This window comes from Myodes glareolus, chromosome 15, assembly GCF_982192425.1.
Source record: "Myodes glareolus chromosome 15, mMyoGla1.1, whole genome shotgun sequence".
In the NCBI taxonomy this organism is placed as follows: domain Eukaryota; kingdom Metazoa; phylum Chordata; class Mammalia; order Rodentia; family Cricetidae; genus Myodes; species Myodes glareolus.
In genome coordinates, this window is record NC_142040.1 from 73,184,768 (window position 1) to 73,201,676 (window position 16,909).

Genomic DNA, 16,909 nt, shown 5'->3' on the forward strand with positions numbered 1-16,909 from the left:
CTCATCTATATTCTAGGCAACACCTTGAAACTTGTGATGTCTCTTCTTAGTTTAGAACATTTATGATCTTTCTCCGACCCATGGATTTGTTATCTAAAATAATGTTGCTTTTATTTGCTAAGTTTTCATTTTTTTAAAAGAGAAATGGCCTTGTTTTTCTGATTGAACACTTAATGGCTGTTGATGGGAATGTGCCACATTCAAATTGTTCCTAAATATCTCCCCTTTTACTCCGTATAGACTCCTAGGTGTGTCACCGCATGATGGATGGCAGTTGTATAACTTCTCCTCCTCTAGGTAATAGTCTCGAGCCCAGCTTGCCACTGCTCTCCTCTTCTGGTGATGGCGGAGAATCACCCCTGTCCTTTACTCTTGTTGTGTCAGAGTCGTGGTGTAATTGTCTCGGTGACAGCTTCCAGGTTAAAGGCCTTGTGTCAGATTTCTGCCACGTGGCGCTGGCCTCTGGTCCTTACACATTTGTCTTCTTACTGCTCTTACTGCTTCTGCTTTGCTGAGCTCTGGACAAAACTCAGCTAAACGATGTAGCTCAGATTCATAGCCGATACAGAGAGACCACTACCCAGCTAGTTCTGTCTGCCGTGGTCACTTGGCCTGTCCTGACCATGGACTTCCGGAATCTCTCCTGAGAATAAGAGCTCTCACCCGGGTGCATTGCCTTGGATTTTGTGGTCATAACTCTGACACTAGTACCGAGTGTTTGACTGAATACTTAGAAATAGGATGGGAATGTGAAAATGTATGACATGTTTTGTGTCTTAGGAGACCTGTGACAGGTGGTCATAAATCTGGATGTTTAAGATGACAGTCCTTCATTCTCAGATGTGACAAAGGCCTCGAATGTGAGACACAGTGGCTCCCACCCCCACCCCAGGGCCACATTCTGTGTGAAGTGCTCTCTGGTTCTTCCTGCTCTTAGAGTGTCTAACAATTTCCAGAGTACTTTGGCTTTGAAAGGACAGCTTCCATCTCCATCCTAACCTTCAGATAGTTTTCTGGCCTCTGGGTTACTGAGCATCCTTTTCTCAACCCACAGGCACCAGACTCTGGTTTTCAGGTTCTCCTTAATCTGAGCTGATTTCAGCTCCAGACCTAATTGTATCTTCAAAGATTTTACTTTCATATGAGAATTCTAAGGGTGGACACAATCTTGAGGAAAGGCCATTCAATCCAAATGAGACAGTAGCATGCTTCCATGGCTACAGTCTGAACAAGGCATTCAGAGTACAAAGGGAATTAAGGGCATGTCTTTAAACAGATTTGAATACTGTCTTTTTTTTCAAATTAAATTCAGCATCCCATCCCATTCTAACCAACATGAGAATGGAAGGAAATTTCCCTAAGACTATCGTATGAATCTTTGAGAGTCCAGGGTTCACATTTCATCAGTTTAGTTTCAAGATTCCAGATAGTGAGACTGCTTGTAGGCATTTGATTTTCAAAGCAGAAACAGCAACAGTGGGAGAGGAGGGCCTGGAGGGATGACTCGGAGGCTAAGGGCTATTCTTTGTATATCAGCCATTCTTCAAATAAGATCTATCTATCTATCTATCTATCTATCTATCTATCTATCTATCTATCTATCTATCTACATATAATCTATCTTTGTATCACCTATCTATCTACCTATTATCTATTTACCTACCCACACATGTATGCATACATTATTAAATAGATATGTGTGCAGATTATTTATATAAAATACAGACACCTTTTCACTATCTACACACACCTCTGTATGTGCTAATGCCATTGCCTTTCATTTATGCTTGTCACTCTTTTTCTTGATCCAGGTCATGTTTTCTGACTTATTGTCATTTTAACAGATGTGAATGCATTGCAGAAGCTGAGGTTGAAGCTGGTTGGTGTGGTGTTTTTGTTGTGTGGTGAACACTTGGTCGAGTGACTTCAGCTCGATCTGGGTCTCTTTAGGAAGCTCTTGTGCCCTGTTTCAGGGAGCTCTGGTGACATCTGAGCTGCAGGGACAAACTTCTAACGGCAGCTTTCCATCTGAGTTGTATCAGTTGAATGTGCCTTGTTCTTGTCCCTTGCAAAACAAGCCTCAGGTCTCTACCAATAAAGGTTGAGGCCTTTTAAGGAAAGAGTTCATGTTCTTCAGTGTTAGTTACCACCCCCCTAGAGGTTACCCTCTTTAATATTGGCTCACTCTTCATTTAATTACGTAAGTCAGTAAAACATACCAAATTAAACACGGGAAACAAAATGCTTCCTTAGCACGACCTCTGCCTTTATTCCAATTAGCAAAACTTCCTGTTTTAATAAAAATTTTGCTGAAAGAACTTGGGCTTTTTTAGTGATAGGAAGATGTGACCATATCTTTTCCCGTGTTTTTATCCCCTGGGTGTGTACTTTGGTGTGGCCAGAGTGAACCGTGCAGGAACAATAGTTTGAAGGACACACAACAGCAGCACAGAGCAAATCTCTCCCTTTGGAGCCCATCTGCGTACCAAAGGGAAAATCCAAAGTAACTTAGCAGCTACGATAATCTTCCCCAACGTGACCGATCCCGCCAACCCCATTCCTGATGTATCTGTCTCAGGTTGACACAGGGAGATGGTACCTACTTCAGACCAGCAGTGTTTGGAAGCATCACTGTTGGGTCTGCCAGGGTGACGGCAGGAGTGAGCATGTCCTCCAACCAGCCCTTTGGTCCTTTCTTCTCCGTTGTGTCCAGAAATCTAATTTGTTCTTTCTATTTGGGAAATTAACAAGGACAAGGCCCAATTTCCATTTGGAGTGGGTAATAGCGTTGATTCCAAATGACTTGATATTTTCACAAAAGGTAACTTTTCCAAACTCAAAAGCCTCTTCTACAGAACAATAGGTGATAAAAGCAAAGGCTTTCACCCCGCTGAAGCCCATTTCCTGAAAAGCTTCCAGAAAACAGCCTGACCAAATTGTGAAGTGAACGGTGATGGGACTGAGATGAAAACTAAGCCAGCTCATCCGTACTCAGGGAAGACTCACCCCATGTCCTCATTTCTGGGTTAGCAGTTGATTCTGGGTGACTCCGACAGCACAGGTCTGTCCAGAGGTGACGTCCAGGCTCCTGACTAGTCCAGAGGCAGCATCTGGGCTCCTGATATATCCAGAGGCAACATCCAGGCTCCAAATCAATCCAGAGGCAACATTTAGGCTCCTGACCAGTCCAGGGGCAATGTCCAGGTTCCTGGCCAGTCCAGAGGCAGTATCCAGACTCCTGATTAACCCAGAAGCAGTATCCAGACTCCTGATTAACCCTGAGGCAGCATCCGGGCTCCTGATCAACCAGAGGCAATGCTTCAGGCTCCTGATACGTCTAGAGGCAATGACCAGCCCAGAGAGAGCATCTGGGCTCCTGATTAATCCAGAGGCAACATTCAGGTTCCTGAACAAGTCCTCCTCCTTCTTCCTTTCATGTGTCTCCTCTGGGCCTGTGAGTGGACCCAAGTGGTACCCTGTTGGATGCAGAGTCCCCAAGTGTGTGAGTGGATTTGGAGGTTCCATGGATGCTGTCAATCCCCTTCAGGGTCATTGAAACAGTTCATCTCTGTACCCTGTAGCCACCCCAGCTCCCCCAGGGACTGCTCCAAGTAACTGTGCTCCACAGGAGTTTCCAGGGTGAGGAAAGGGAGACCCACAACATGACAAGGATGGGGGCAGTCAGCAGTAAGGGACGTTTGCTGCCACAGAGATGCCCAAGCCCTTACAGGGTCTCCTTGACTCTTCCAGCTTCTGCTCTCTCGCTGTCTCCATGGACATGCTTGGCTCCTGTACGCACGTTCTCTTTCTTACCTTCCTCTCTGTAAATGGCATTGGTATCCCAATTCAGGTCTCAGACTAACACTTTCCCTTTTCTAAGTATGAACATCTTCCCTTCTGCACATGCTCAGTTCTTTCCCTTGTTGGTGAGTGACTCACTGCTCCCATCTCCTGAATGGTCAGAATCCACAGCAAGTGCACAGCAGAGCCTTGGGATAGCCTTCTGGATGTTCCTGCCAGGCTGCACAGAGAGGAGCCAGCTCTTTTGAGCACATTCTGACTCAACACACCCTGCACATCTGAGGACATCCAGCGCAGGGATGTGGAACCCAACAGACAATAAACTTGTTCAAAACTTGAAAGTACTTACTTTCAGATGAATAAGACTTTCAGATAAATATGGCTTATTGGGTGAATATTTGAATGATCAGAAACTCATCTTCCTGAGATGTCGCCTATCGAAAGATCCACACGTAACGTCAGGCACTCTGAAAGGGTTTATTTTGCTAGATTATGTTCATCTAAGCAACTACTCACCAATTCCTCCACAGGGACCCCTTTGGATGCCACCAGCCAACATTATAGGACAAATAGTTTCCACTTTGAGAAGACAAGAAGACATGAATGGGTATGAAGAGGAGAAAGGAAGGAGGGAGCATTCTTCAGGGAACGCCAGTCACATGCTTCCAAATGTCTGCCGTGATGGTCACCATCAGCCCAGTCTCTTCTCATGTGGTCTTGGATTTTGTAAAGGGGCTACTGGAACTATCTATATGAACTATTTCCCCATCTCCTCTGCTCAAAAACAAATTTTCCTGCCTTTATTTCACAAGCTGCAATACGGGGTACTGTTTTCCTCCCACACCCAGAGACTGTTGATCCCATTCACATTTCATCTCCAGTGCACTTGCTGGCATCCTTTGGCCCAGTTCTGCAGGAGGAGTAGAGTGTGGGCGGGTTGGGACAGGTGTTGCCATGTAGCTGGGTGCCCCACCAACATCTGTGCATGCACTGTCCATTCATTAACACGCGCTGTGTCTTTGTAGGATCCTGGCACACCACACAGCTGGAGGATGCTGCTCTTCCTGCTTGGTTCTATTTCCCCCATCCATAAGGGTCTGAGAGTCCCAGAAGTGTGAACAGAATCGTCCCCAGCTTTTCTCTCTCCTCTCTCCGATACCAAATCCTTCCCATGTCTACTGAGATCTCATCAGTCTCCTGTGGAGAAAAGTTTCTTCTGTATGCTGTCCTGCAGCCTCGGGCCACCCCAGTTCTTGCTTCTAGGACTGCATGAGAAAGACTGACCATAGTGCCATGGTGTCCTCATATCCATTATTCTACGTCCCTCCCCCAATTCCCCACACTCTCTACCTTCATCTTGAAAAATATAAAGACAATATGAACATAGTTCAAAAAGTCTTGGTAAGAACATGCATTAAAGCTCTGTTCCAACTGATGAAGGAGCCGTGAAGTTCTTCTGTCTTTTCTTGTATAAGTTCATTCAACATGGAATGGAGTAAAGGCATTTAAGAAATCATTGTCAACACCTCAGCACTCCAGAGAGGCTGGGATGATACCTCATGCACGGCTTTCGAAAGAAATAAGGTAGACTACTAGCAAGCTATGAGATTGTTTGAATTATAATTTTGAAGCAGACAACATGAACACTTTGACTCATTATTTATTAAATTAAAACGCAACTTTGATCAGTTTAAGCAATTATTAGTGACACCAACAGGGAAAACAGCATAAGTAAGCTTCAAAGAGTCAACTGGTCTGAGCATATTTTATCTCACCTGGAATCCATTGTATAAATATTTGCTATTCCCGCCTATGCCTTTTCCAGGTTTGCTTGCCTGTCTTACACCTGTGTCTCCCTGGGTCTTCACAGCAGGGACGCCCTCTAATTCTTCTTCAGTATCCTTAGCATCTTTGTTCACTGCCCTGTGGATACAAGACCCGCCCCCTCTGCCTGTTTTCCTCTAATGCTGATCGCTGTGAGAATCTAACTGAGTGGACCACCTGGGCAGGGACAGAGACGCTCAAATGTCCATAGAAGATGGCCCAGAGGACTGTGGGAAATCTTGAAGGGGCGCTCAGGGTTCTGTTAACACCTGATCTTCTTTCCGGCAGAGCCCGCCTCACTGCCCCAGGATTCCTTAGAATTTAGAACTCCCATTATTTAGGTGTGACAAGGCCCTCAATTTCAATCAGAGTCCCAGGAGTTGGCAAAGCCTCTCGTGAAGCTCTCTTCCCACAGAAGTAGCCGTGCTCTGTAGGAGCTGTACTGGGTAACGGTGAGTCTAGTCTGAAAGAAACAACCCTGAATAGCACAGGAGATTCAGTTACGAAGATCTTAAATGCCAGTCCAGAGCCAGATTCCTAATGGGAACCTGGCAGACTTCAACAGTAACCAGAAATAACACCAGAAATTAAGCTGCAATCGACGCCATTTAACGCTGTGTTCCTCTCAGAGCAACTCAATTACCTGATGCAGCTTAGAAGTATTAGTCTTTAATTGTCCTCCTGCTAGCAAGAGGAAATGCAACAAATCAGAGCAGTGGAGAAATTAAAGCTACGACAAGTGCTCCCAGAGGTCTCAGCGGGAATCTCAAGCATCGTAAGGAAGCAGAGCCTCTCTGTGACAGAGGGACCAGTGAGGATGGCAGATTGGATTTGCAGATGTGTAAGTCACCAGAGAAGGGCTGGATGGGAGCGCCCAGCACACGGGGCAGCAGTGGTGCAGTAACAGGGCGTCAAGACACTTAGGGCACAGCTCACTTGCTCCACACCGATTGCTCTTCACTCCTGCGCACAACCCCATCCGTGCTGTCATAGCAACGGTTTCTATGGCTATGACAAACACCATAGCCAAAAAACAAGCTGGGGAGGAAAGTGTTTATTTGGCTTGCATTTCCACATTGCTGCTCATCCCTGAAGGAAGGCAGGAACTCAAACAGGGCAGGACCTGGAGGCAAGAGCTGATGCAGAGGCCATGGAGGGGAGCTGCTTGCTGGTTTGCTTCCCATGACTAGCTCAGCCCACTTTCTTATAGAACCCAGAACCACCAGTCCAGAGACTGCAGCACCCACCATGGGCTGGGCTCTTCCTCATTGATCACTAATTGAGAAAATGCCTTAAGGTGGATCTCATGGAGGAATTGCTTCTGTTGGGCCTCCTTCCTCTGATGACTCTAACTTGTGTCAAATTGACACACAAAACCAGCCAGCACACATGCTCATGTAGGAAATCCTAAATGAATGCAATGTAACACACACACACACGGGAGGAGAGAGAGAGACAAATGGAGAGACAGAGAGATGGAGGGGAAGAAGCACAAAAGGAGGAGGGGACTTGGGAAGAAAAACGGAAAAGGTAAAATGGGGAAGTAATAGAGGGATGTTGTCTAGTGAGATTTGGATCAAAGTCCATTGTGTGTGTGTGTGTGTGTGTGTGTGTGGTGTACAAATGGTCAGATTCCTTTCTGTGTGTTGCATGTGTGCCCGTGACTTGTACGCGTGCTGCTGCACCTACTTCTATCTAGAACATTCCTTTTGCATGACCCTGACAGCAGTTGGGATTACAAACTACATCATGTTTGCCAGCAGAAGGTTTGTACTGAGAGATCTTGGGAAATAAGGAGCGATGCCTGGCACAGACTTCTACCCAGATCTGACAGAAAACGTTCTGAAAGGGTCTTCAGCCATTCCACCCTGAACACACCCAGTCTCACCTACTCTCCAAAGCTACCTAGGGAGGCCTCCTCTGGTTAGTGTTTGGATGAATGAAGTTCTGAGGACTGAGGGACGAATTGGTGCCACCATTGTCTTCTCTGCCTAAGCGGCAGCAACATGTCTCTTAACCAAGACGTTTCTGTGCCCGAGAGTGCAGCGAAGGAGGAACTGAGTGGGAGCGTGGGGGTCTGAACTAGCTGTAACCACACAGCTCCCCTGCCGAAATGACACGTAGACAAATCCCGACTTTAGTGTTCCAGAAATTCACTTGGGACAGTTTTTAGAAATGTCCAGGAGAAAAAGCGGCAAGACCTGTGTACACATAGCTGGTTTTCCTCCTCTTCACACCCTGAGAATCCATTCTGAGGGGACCACAAGTGGTGTGCTTTTAACTCACGATGCTTCAAACCCTGGCTTCCACCAGAATCATGAGAAAGGCTGATGGACTCTGGATCTAAGCTTAGTCAGACCCAAGAGATAGAGGCAGACATATTGAGAGAATCGTTAATGTGTGTAATGAATGATGTGGGCAGCAAAGCATTCTCTAAGGATCTAAGAGACATAAATCATCCAATACATTTCTTCACATTTCACTTTGCCTGTCTTGGTGTATCGCAGAGGAGACTGGAAGCAGATCGGATGCTTCTTCAGGGGTTCTGCACCCTCCTGTGTGGGCACAAACTTAGTACCAGCTACTCTGTTGGATGTGGCTTCATGTGCCCTTAATGCTTTATCCAGCTGCGTAAGACGTGGAGCATTGTAGAAAAAGCGTTATATCCCTGTACACATGAAGAAGCCTAGATACAAAAAAATTAAGCAGTTACCTCGGCCACTCAGCTAATGGCAGTTACAGGCCGACTTGCTTCTTAGACTTCTGCTCTACCCAACCCATCCCTCAGAGAGAGACAGACTTCAGTTTAACAAGCACTTGAGAGCCTCACGCCGTTAGCTGCATTACAGAGATGATCTCATTTCATTCCCACCACCAGGACTGAAGTGGCAGCATCATTATCTCCAGCTCATAAAGAAATAAACGCAGGGTATTGAGGTGACTAGCTGGCCCCGTTAACCCCGACCCCGAGTCCAAACCTGATGCCGGTTCCGTTCTTTTATCCTAGGGACTTAGGGGGACACAAAATATCTACTTTGAAAACCGGTGCTTTAAGTGACCAGTGGGAAAAATAAAAACACTCCAGCTCACAACAGCAAAGTGAGATGCCACCTTATATCACTAAAAGCATTATTTTCTGTGCATGGGGGCGGGGAGAAAGGTGGAATTGCAGAACAGGCAAAAGTTGTCCCAGGCTGCCATCTAGAGGCATTTTACAGAACGGTGACCGCCTTGTTCCCAACCGCTTTGCACATGAAGCCAGCCCATCGGAAAGCGAGACGAACAAAGCTGGTCACTAGTCATCTATTCAGCCCTCACTCGTTGCTTTTGTCCTATTTTATGATCTAGGTATCCAAAGAGACACACCACTGCTTCCCAGGCAGTGCTCAACTAGAAAGCAAGAAGTGGCTCATCGCAGGAGGGCTTCCTTTTCCTATGCCACCACTGAGCCTTGCTGGCAGCCCCAACGTCACCTGCCTTTTTGGCCCACCTAGCTGAAGCTTGTAGCACGAATAATAAAAAACCCAGAGACAGATACTGGGGTTCAACCTGAAGATCAGACAAGCAAAGCAACCAAGTCACCAGAGAGCTCTTACACCCAAGAAATCCTCAGACTGAAAGGGAATGAGTTTCTGTCTCGTTCCACCTAATATTGCCCTCTAGTGCTGGGATTAAAGGTGTGAGCCACCACCACCTGGGTCTGTTTCTGCATTGATCTTGTGTAGCTCAGGGTGGCCTTGAACTCACAAAGATTCATTGCCTCTGTCTCCCAAATCCTGGGATGAAAGGTGTGTGCCAACACTGGCTGGCCTCTGGTGGGTTAGTTTTATTTTCTGATCTTCAGGCAAGCTTTCTTGATCAAACATAAATAAAATATCACTATAGAAGCTGTCACTGTTGATTACTTCCCGTGAGGGCCTTCACTGAGTTATACTCGTTCAGTTTGCTTATATGGTTGGTTATGATAGTGGCGGGAAAGATAGGATGGGTGACAGTTGCATCATGGGATTGATGCTGGTACCGCTGGCAGTAGGTGTAGACGAACAGGGTAAGGAGGCAGCCAAGAACAGAACTGCTGAGCCCCGTGGCCACCACGTGGAACTGCTGAGCCCCGCAACCACCACGTGGAACTGTTGAGCTCCGCTGTACAGGACAGAGAGAGCCGGCTCCAGTCAGTCATCTTCCTCCTTGTTCCCACTGTGCTCTTTTCTGTCCCCCATCCTGGGTACAACGCTGCCCTGGGTACATAACAGGCGAGAGGCTTAGGCTGGTTTCCAATACACACAAAACAGCTAGGGCTACAGGGGTGTAGCACTGGGTGTCACAGCCTAAGTAGGGTGAACAGACTTTCCCCTGAGACACCAGTGCCACTGGGGTGTGGAATGACTGCTGGGTATCAATCAGCAATGGGGCTGGGATCAGAGAAAAGATTCCTGTAGCCCTAGGACATCAGAGTGTGCAGGTCTGTCCCCTGCACCTGGGGCCTGCACTTAACCTGCAGTGTATTAGATGTTGAAGATCCTTCTCTTGCCCCCCAACCCCGAGATTTTCCATAGACTGTGTTTCTTTGTTTCTGGAGACACTATTCTGAGAACGCACCGCCCTCAGAGACTGACCTCCCTCCTAGGCTGGCATAGTGAACCCAGGCTGCTTTCTCTTGGGTTCGGTCAGCAGTAAACAGCACACATGCCTGCCACACTGGAACTACAAACAGAGCCCAGGGCAATCTGCACTAATGGTTGGACCATCAGGGGTCATCACTAGAACTGTCCATAAGTATGTGCTCTCTGACATTGGCTTTGGTTCTTACTCTTAGCTCGTTCATTGCATATAAGACCATAAAAGGGGTTCAGGAGCCTTGGGCGTTTCCTGCTTTGTCAGGGAGACTGTGGTGGGGCAGGGAGGGCTCTCATCCCATGACCATTTCATAAAGCACCCCACAACCCTTTCACAAACAGTCACGAGAACTGTGTTGTTTTTACTGAAGATCGTGGCGGTAGTGAAGAAAAGCAAGGCTGATTTCTCATGAGCTCTCACTTTTTTCTCTATTTTAGCTGTGAGGACGCCCCAGAGTCAGTGCCATATACTGATAAAAATACTTCCGACTGCACTGATAACTCACATTCCATTGCTTCGTGTGGAAGATGCATGGCGGTCTCCATATGCAGATGGGCATCATCAGTCATATAAATTATTCCTGTAGGTGCCTGGGGAAGCTGCGGCCAGCTGGCATCTTCATTCCATCTTTGTGAGTCATGCAACTAAAAATAGCTAAGATGGAAGATCTCAATAGGAGCACATTTTCTACAGAGCGGACAGGGCCTGTTCAATTTCTTTGGAATTCATGTACTGTGACTCTTCACTGGGAACAAAGTTTTCTGTAGAGAGTGGCCATAAGCTGGAATGCAGGCCCCACACTTGGCTTCCATGGCAGAAATTCTATGCAAAATTTGATGGATGTCTCAACAAACAATACATTTACCTTGTGTCTTCCTAAGCATTCTAAAGCATTGTTCTTGGATACATTTTTGCTTTTATCTCTTGGCTCTAGACTGTTGGAAGGAGGCTGTTAGTTCCCGGCCACTTAGCCCTGAAATAGTCACACAGAAACTGTATTAATTAACTCACTGCTTGGCCAACCTCACAGGTCCCATTCGCCGATCAGTCCTTTTAGACCCATAATAAATCCCCGCCGTCCCCCCCCCCCCCCACTTTACAGCGACACAGAGAGAATAAAGACTTTTCAGTGCGGACAGCGTGAGGGGACTTTGGGGGTTGACAGGTGTGTGTAACCTAGTCCACTTTCCAAACCGTTCTCAGATGTGAACTTTGAAGTGAGCATTACCATATACTGCTGTTGTTTCCCACTCTGCTACCTGCTAAAAGCTAAGAAAGCACTTGCATCCACTATAAAGTGACCTTCAAATACTGTATCAATGTTACCCTTGCTCTCTTGCAAAGCTGCCTTGGGCTCCTTCTCACTAGTCCCAGCCTCCATCCCTCCTCGATTATGTCCTTCACTCTGCCAGGATCTCAGACTTCTACACACTAATCACAACCAGGAAAAAGACAAAAATCTCCTACTCACTTTCCTCTTATCTTTTACATTAACACTGTGTCCTTGCTCCCTAGAACGGTGGCACATAGCCTCAATTGGTTACAACTACAAAAATTTTATCAGTGTAACTCTGAAGGACTCCACACAAGACCCTGTCAGTCAACTCCGGGATTTTTCAGCCTCTACTATACTAGCCCTAAGTCCAATGTGAATCCCTTCTTAGTCAACCTTATTGACTATAAGGAGACTTCAAGGAGAAGGTACGAAAGAAAGGTGAAAACCTGACACAAAGCTATGTATATGTACCTATTAAAAATGGTACAAATATATAAAACATGTGTGCATGTGGCCGCATCCCTCAGCGGCGGTAAGTCATGAGAAGAAGGTCACATATATGTCATTGAGAAAATACTCAATAAAAAGAAAGCCTACTCATTTCATCTCTCTTGGAAATAAAGAAACAAAAAGTTCTTAATAACATGTAGACATGCTCCAAATAAAGGCCGGGTTTAAGTGCTCAGATCCACAGTGGAGTCAGGGCCTTTTCTTAAAGTCATCCATCTGGAAAAGCAGAAACTGTTTTTTGTTTTTGTTTTTGTTGTTGTTTTGTTTGTTTTTTTTTCCCCCACAGCGGCTACGCCTGCTTTTATCGCTGCCTCAGCTGCTGACTGTGCCGCTGCCACTATTGCAGCCACATCAGTGGCCTCCAGGTAGGGAGGCAAATGTCTAAAGTCTCTATCCTTTTATTTTACCAATAAAAACTTGGGAGTCAGATGCTGGGATGAAAACCTTCTGCCTCAGAGAACTAGAGAAAACAACCTCTGGCCTTTCTCCTCAGAGAACTAGAGAGAACAGCCGGGCCTTCCTTCTCAGAGAACTAGAGAGAACAGTCGGGGCTTCCTTCTCAGAGAAGTAGAGAGAACAGCCGGGCCTTCCTTCTCAGAGAACTAGAGAGAACAGCCGGGGCTTCCTTCTCAGAGAAGAAGAGAGAACAGCCGGGGCTTCCTTCTCAGAGAACTAGAGAGAACAGTCGGGGCCTTCCTTCTCAGAGAAGTAGAGAGAACAGCCGGGGCTTCCTTCTCAGAGAACTAGAGAGAACAGTCGGGGCCTTCCTTCTCAGAGAAGTAGAGAGAACAGTCGGGGCCTTCCTTCTCAGAGAAGTAGAGAGAACAGTCGGGGCTTCCTTCTCAGAGAACTAGAGAGAACAGTCGGGGCCTTCCTTCTCAGAGAAGTAGAGAGAACAGCCGGGGCTTCCTTCTCAGAGAAGTAGAGAGAACAGCCGGGGCCTTTCTCCTCAGAGAAGTAGAGAGAACAGCCAGGGCTTCCTTCTCAGAGAACTAGAGAGAACAGCCGGGGCTTCCTTCTCAGAGAACTAGAGAGAACAGCCGGGGCTTCCTTCTCAGAGAAGTAGAGAGAACAGCTAGCTGCTGGCCTTCCTCCTCTGCTGTGATCATCTCAGGACGAACATTCTCTTCTGAACATTCTCTTCTAATCCATCTGAAACAAAATCTCCCCCAACCGGATGTCCCACCCTTCTACTTTTTCTCCCTGCCCCCACCTCCCAACTTCCTCTCTTCCCTATGGTTACTTCCAGACAACTGGTTGCTGGCTCCCTTTCTCAACCTGTACTTGATTTTGCTTACATGGCGCAATCTCGGGGCTCACAGTGTAATCAAATATCCCGAAACACGAAACATGAGTTCTTCCCCAGAGAACTTGCTCTTTTTGACGGTAGCCTGGGGAAAGCGAATTAAAGCTGAGAAACGTGTGGAGTTAAGTGCGGTGAACCAAGGGCCATGGAGACAGTGACCAAGGGGAATTAAGAAAATGTCCTTGTTTGTATACATCAAACATTCTTCCAAAATTCAGAGTACACCCATTAGCAAAATGGGAGTTCCTCCAGGTAGTGCTTGTTGGAGAAGCTGTTGCACCCTTGAGAGAAGAAGCACAGCCTGTGCACTGCGCATGCTGGCTAGTTTTCTCAGGTGTAGACAGCTCGCTGTACTATATGTCTTTTTAAATAAAACTTTTATTTTATTTTTACTTATGTGTGTGTGTACATGAACATGAGTATTTTTCTCCTTCTACATTCCAGTCTGGACCCGGCACTGAAAGGCTGGAGGATTCTGCCAGAGCTACTGGTCTTCAAGTTGGAAGGGCAAAGGTCTGGGTTCTTGTAGGAGTAGGTGGAGGATGGTGTCGGCAGTGGCAGTAGGGGGAGCAATAGCAGTCACAACAGCAAAAAGACAGTAGCATTCAACAGGCGTGAAGGTGAACCCGCATAGAGCAATAGCTCTCCTCTTGGGTCTCTGGGAAAGTGACCTCCTACCATAGGGAAGGGCTTTCCCCCTTAGCCAATTTGTCCAAGAAAATATTTTAAAATTTTATTTATGTTTTTATTTTATTTTTTTCTGCTCCCTTACCTTCCTTTCTCCTCCCCTGCCACCCTCTCCCATGGTCCCCATGCTCCCAATTTACTCAGGAGATCCTGTTTTTTTCTACTTTCCATGTAGATTAGATCCATGTATGTTTCTCTTAGGGTCCTCATTGTTGTCTAGGTTCTCTGGGATTGTGAACTGTGGGCTGATTTTTCTTTGCTTTTTTATATCTAAAAGTCACTTTGAGTGAGTACATATATTTGTCTTTCTGGGTCTGGGTTACCTCACTCAATATGATGTTTTCTAGATCCATCCATTTGCCCTCAGATTTCAAGATGTTATTTTTTTCTTCTGTTTAGTACTCCATTGTGTAAATGTACCACATTTTCCTTATCCATTCTTTGGTTGAGGGGCATTTAGGTTGTTTCCAGGTTCTGGCTATGACAAACAATGCGGCTATGAACATAGTTGAGCACATATCCTTGTGGCACGATTGAGCATCCTTTGGATATATACCCAAAAGCGGTATAGCTAGGTCTTAAGGAAGGTTGTTTCCAAATTTTCTGAGAAATCGCCAAACTGATATCCAAAGGGGCTGTACCAGCTTGCATTCCCACCAGCAATGCAGAAGTGTTCCCTTTTCCCCACAACCTCTCCAGCATAAGTTGTTGTCAGTGTCTTTGATCTTGGTCATTCTTACAGGTGTAAGATGGAATCTCAGAGTTGTTTTGATTTGCGTTTCTCTGATGACTAAGAATATTGAACATTTCCATAAGTGTCTTTCAGCCATTTTAGATTCCTCTGTTGAGATTTCTCTGTTTAGGTCTATGCCCCATTTTTTTTTTTATTGGATTATTTGTTCTTTTGTGTATCATATGTTAATTGAATGAACCACAGTAAGAATTCATATTTGTGTTAAAATGACAAATAAACTGCCACTATTGATAAATATTCAACAATCTCTGGAAAAGTAGACTGTGAGCCAAAGCCCCTTTGTTTTCTGTTTATTGTTCTGTGCCGTCAGCCACAAAACACCATTTGTCAGCCTCACACTAGAGCGTGTCTAAGCAGTGTGAGATTCTGAGAATTTAAGGAGAGATTAAGAAATTTAAAATTTCTTAAATTTTTCACTTTAAGAAAAATCGCAGTGAAAAGAATGTGCTGTGTTCTAGCTTCAGTACTTAACCGTAGGAAACAGTGGGTGACGGCAATAGTGAAATCCTTAAATGTTCTTGTTTTCTAATACTATTTCTTAATTAAACCCTCCTCCTGTCTAGCAGAAGGGTCTTCCTTCAGAACCTCCCATGGGTTCTCTCTTTGACTCAAAACACCTGGTACTGAACACACTTGGTAAATCACCATCCTTGGGTTTTCAGTGTAGTTGTATAACGAGATGCATGCATAATGGGAACATAGGAAGTGGAAATTTCCTTTTATTGATCTTCATCAATGTTTATAGAAGAATGATGCTAGCTAAAAGGCAAAATAAATGCTAAATTTTAAAATGACCAGAAGTAGCTGATTCTTGAAAATCATTAACCAGTTTAAAAGGAGGCAAATTTCCGCTGCATCTCAGTGAACTACATCTCACTGTCTTCAACCTACACTATCCACACACTCATCGGAATTGATCTCTGTCCGCTTATATTCAGTGACCACGCTGCAAGACCCTTCACCTTTCTTCAACTGCGTTTAATTAAACGCTTTATCAGCAAGTTTTTTTTCCACATGATGTAAGGGATGCATGAATAGTTAGGAAAAATGCTAAATCTAAAAATGTTAGTGGGAAAATATAAAAATGACATAAAGCTCGGAGTTTAACTTTAAAAACAAGTCACCGGAATCAACCCTACAGTACTAATGAATACTTCGTAAGTTATTTGACATTATTTGATGAATAACTACGGTACTGTGCTTGACCTTATCTCATTCACACTCTTTCAAGGCAGATTTACAAGTTCTAAAAGTTCATTCACATAAAGCATTGAAGCAGCCTAGGAATCACGAAACACCTTGTTGTTCTATGAGTGACAGAAGAGGTGTAGAGCCTATAGGTGCAGGATTACAAATGGCACTGGAAGACTTTACAAATATGTACCCAAACAGGGAGCAGTCCCATTTCTATAGGAATCAAGGAACAACATAGCGAAGATTTTAATTCTTACCCAACTCATCGATTCCAGGACATTCAGGTTTTAAAATGCCACAGGTGTGTGTGCGTGTGTGAACCTGTAAGGCTGGTTCTAAGATTTCAGCTTCCTTGATGAAGAAGGCATCAACCCCAGAAGGGAAATCGGCGAGATGAGTCAGCCAGGCAGCCAAGTCCACTTTCCCAATTGTGCACAAATTAGCATGGCTGCATACAATGTTTCCTGGGTGTAATCTTGTAACAAACTCCCTGCCCCCAATTAGATGAAGGACGTGGAGCCCAACAGCCCTGCTCTGAGGCTGGTTGATCCGGTTGCCACCGTAGTCTTGAGGAAGATGGTCAGACTTTGTAAGTCACAATAAGAGTGACAACTGGAGTTTCAGTGGACCCTTCCAGAGTTTCTGACACCATCCTAGACACACAGGAGTCCAGCAACACCCTCATGTTCTTTGGAGGAAGATAAGGTGGGCGCCCCTTGGGGCCCTCAGCTCTGAATCGCGCTTCCTCTCCTCTGCCTGTGATGTTTCTGAGATGAGTGGGGCACACAGTCTAACACCCCAATGTAGTAAATAAGTGCTGGACCAGACGGTGATGAGACACTGTAAGAGGCATTCGACTACTCCAGCCAACTCTAGCCTGACATTCTCACACACTCAGAGGACACTTTAAAGATGGAAAGGCCTTAACTTTAGTAAACAT